This window comes from Myotis lucifugus, unplaced genomic scaffold (assembly GCF_000147115.1).
Source record: "Myotis lucifugus unplaced genomic scaffold, Myoluc2.0 scaffold_2, whole genome shotgun sequence".
Lineage (NCBI taxonomy): Eukaryota > Metazoa > Chordata > Mammalia > Chiroptera > Vespertilionidae > Myotis > Myotis lucifugus.
This window is the reverse complement of record NW_005871050.1, coordinates 3,514,684-3,517,855: the sequence shown is the minus strand read 5'-3', so window position 1 is coordinate 3,517,855 and position 3,172 is coordinate 3,514,684. Positions and strand designations below refer to the sequence as shown.

Below are 3,172 nucleotides of genomic sequence, written 5' to 3'. Positions count from 1 at the left end.
GTCAAAGCATATATGGCAGGTGAGGGGAGGCAAAGGTGGAAAGAAGGCCAATATATTCATGTTCAAAGAGAAGTCTGGGAGAAGGAAAAAACAAACAAACAAAGAAGCCCAAACAACAAAATGAAGCCAAACCCAAGTCAGAGGAAAAAAGGGTTTCATATAATAGATATCAAAAAAGTAAAAGGAACACACTAAATGCACACACTGGTGGCAAGTCCATAGTCTATTGTGATAGGTCAGTGGTTCTCAACCTTCTGGCCCTTTAAATACAGTTCCTCATGTTGTGATCCAACCATAAAATTATTTTCGTTGCTACTTCATAACTGTAATGTTGTTACTGTTATGAATCGTAATGTAAATATCTGATCTGCAGGATGGTCTTAGGCGACCCCTGTGAAAGGGTCGTTCCACTGCCAAAGGGATCGCGACCCACAGGTTGAGAACCGCTGTGATAGGTCCTTCCAGCATCAGTCAGGTAGGCTCTTCTCATCTGTCATCTCAAGGTTATTTACAGACATGGCAACTTTTAACAAGTCTCTCAGAGAAGGGAAGGCAGGCTTTAATCATTGGTTTCAGGATCTGTCTGTGCCATGTAGGCATCCAACTCCGCATTCAGGTGTCCTTTTGTTTTTGACATGTATGCATCCAATTGGTTGTCCAGCTGTTCCTTGGTCAGTACAGGGCGAGCAAGGGCACCTCTCCCTCGTCCACGGACTCGGCCTCGGCCTCCAAAGCCTCCTCTTCCCCGACCTATCATACCCCGACCTCGGAGCGACATCCCGCCCCTAAGTAGGGTTCTTGTGGCATGTCCCCCAAGTAGTCCTCCTCTAGGCAAGCCGCTCTGGATTATGGGTAGGCCTCGTCCTCCGATCGCTCCCCTGGCCAGGGCCCCTATGGGTCGGCCTAACCGTACCTGGATGTTACTCTTACCCAGGCACTGCTTTAAGCTCTGTTTAAGTTTTAATGCTGCCTGTACAGAGGGTCTATTTTCCATCTGCTGGGCCAGTCTTCTGTTTCTGGCAGTGGCTAGCTGCTGCTGTTGCTGCATCGAAGCCCGAATATTCACTGGCATCAGCTGTTTGTTCTTCAGCATATTAGTAAAGCACTCATTTAGAGACATCTTGGTGGTGCTTTTTAGCACAACTTTCGGTGCAGACTGTGCAGCCATCTTCAAATCCCGAGGATCGAAGGAAAAGGATGCCAGTGCTCCTCTCAGGGCTGCCACGACGGCTGTGGGCCGGGGCCGGGCCGGCAGAACTTGAGTTGATGGTGAAGTGGCTCGGGTTAACTGGTTTGGATGGCTAGATACATAAGTGGTAGACTGCTAGGTTAGTTCGCTGTTGGCTGGCTGTCTGCTGGGCTCAGCCGGTCCACCTGCTCACACGGCTTGCCCTTTCCTGCCTTTAGTTGGTGCCACCACAACCACTGCCATCAACTCCCGGTCGGTGCCCAAACAAAATGGCCGCCACCAAGGTAGAAATTTATTGAACAAGTACAGACTCCCACGTGGGGAAGGGGAAAGAGTCCCACTGAGTCCCTTTTTCCACAGTTTATAAAGGCTGCAGTTTTTTCTGCCTCAATATTGTCTTTGATTTGGTCACTATAGTAACTCCTGAGCTCAAAGGTCATGGGACATGTGATGCCCTCCTCCCGCATTGTTCTCCTATTCCCTCTGGGCTTTCTTCCGCCTTCCTTATTTTGTAAATATAGACCTTTGCTACTCCCAGTTCCCTTATCTTATGGAAATGTAACTGCTGCCTCTCCCAACTTCCCTGTCTTATGGAAATGTAACCTTTTGCAGCTTTGCAGCCTGTGCTTTTTACATGGATCCCCTTAATTTAAAAAAAAATCCCTAAACATGCCTATTTCACCCCTAAAAATTCCTATTTCAAAGGCTCAATCCTGTGCTCCCAGGAGGGTATGCTCCCAGGAGGGAGAACTTGCTCAGTCCTCCTTTCTAAGGGTTTTAAGGATAGAGAATTCAGGAGAGGTCCAAATGAAGATCTTAATAGAATATTCAGTAGTTTTCCAGGTGTGTCCATTCAGGATTGTGGTCTCCAATGATTGATTGGCCAGCATCAGGGCAAGGGGTCATTATTTCATGCAGCTGGTCCTGACAGGAAGGCAGTGTGGCTGGTTTTGTTGCTTATCTGGGCCTGGAGCTGAAATACGACTGAGGCCTAGATGTTATTGCCAGGGAGGAAAGGTCAGGTGGTCCAAACCTCAAGACCAGCGATATGCAAGGGGAGAAAAAGTCACCTGGGGGCAAGGCTCCAATCTACAATTGATTGTCCATTGCTAGGCAACTGGGACTTTCTATGCTGATGACCTTCTATACCTGGCCCATCATCCTTGCTTTGCTCATGTCTGTCTAACTGCTTACAACAGTCCTACAAGACTGTCCCCATTTAAGACATTAATCACAAGTCCAGGTTATCACCTGTTTTTCTGACCAACAGGCTATAAATCAGAGGTTCCCACGATTCGCTATTTAGGTTTATTATTTGCTAGTGTGGCTCACAGAACTCAGGTAAAGAGTTTACTTAATAGATTACTCATTTTTTTAATTAAATCTTTATTGTTCAGATTATTACAGTTGTTCCTCTTTTTCCCCCCATAGCTCCCCTCCACCCAGTTCCCACCCCACCCTCTGCCCTTACCCCCCTCACTGTCCTCATCCATAGGTGTACGATTTTTGTCCAGTCTCTTCCCACACCCCCCACATCCCTTTCCACCCCGAGAATAGTCAGTCCATTCCCTTTCTATACCCCTGATTCTATTATATTAACCAGTTTATTCTATTCATCAGATTATTTATTCACTTGATTTTTAGATTCACTTGTTGATAGATGTGTATTTGTTGTTCATAATTTGTATCTTTACCTTATTCTTATTCTTCCTCTTCTTAAAGGATACCTTTCAGCATTTCATATAATACTGGTTTGGTAGTGATGAACTCCTTTAGCTTTTTCTTCTCTGTGAAGCTCTTTATCAGACCTTCAATTCTGAATGATAGCTTTGCTGGGTAAAGTAATCTTGGTTGTAAGTTCTTGCTATTCATCACTTTGAATATTTCTTGCCACTCCCTTCTGGCCTGCATAGTTTCTGTTGAGAAATCAGCTGACAATCATATGGGTACTCCCTTGTAGGTAACTGACTTTTTTCTCTTGCT

The 3,172-nt window shown here is 45.7% G+C and overlaps 1 pseudogene; it reads right to left on the bottom strand.

Moving 5' to 3' along the window:
• Positions 1 to 455: 455 nt before the first annotated feature.
• Positions 456 to 2,597, bottom strand: LOC111826660 (annotated as a pseudogene).
• Between the last annotated feature and the right edge of the window lie 575 nt (positions 2,598 to 3,172).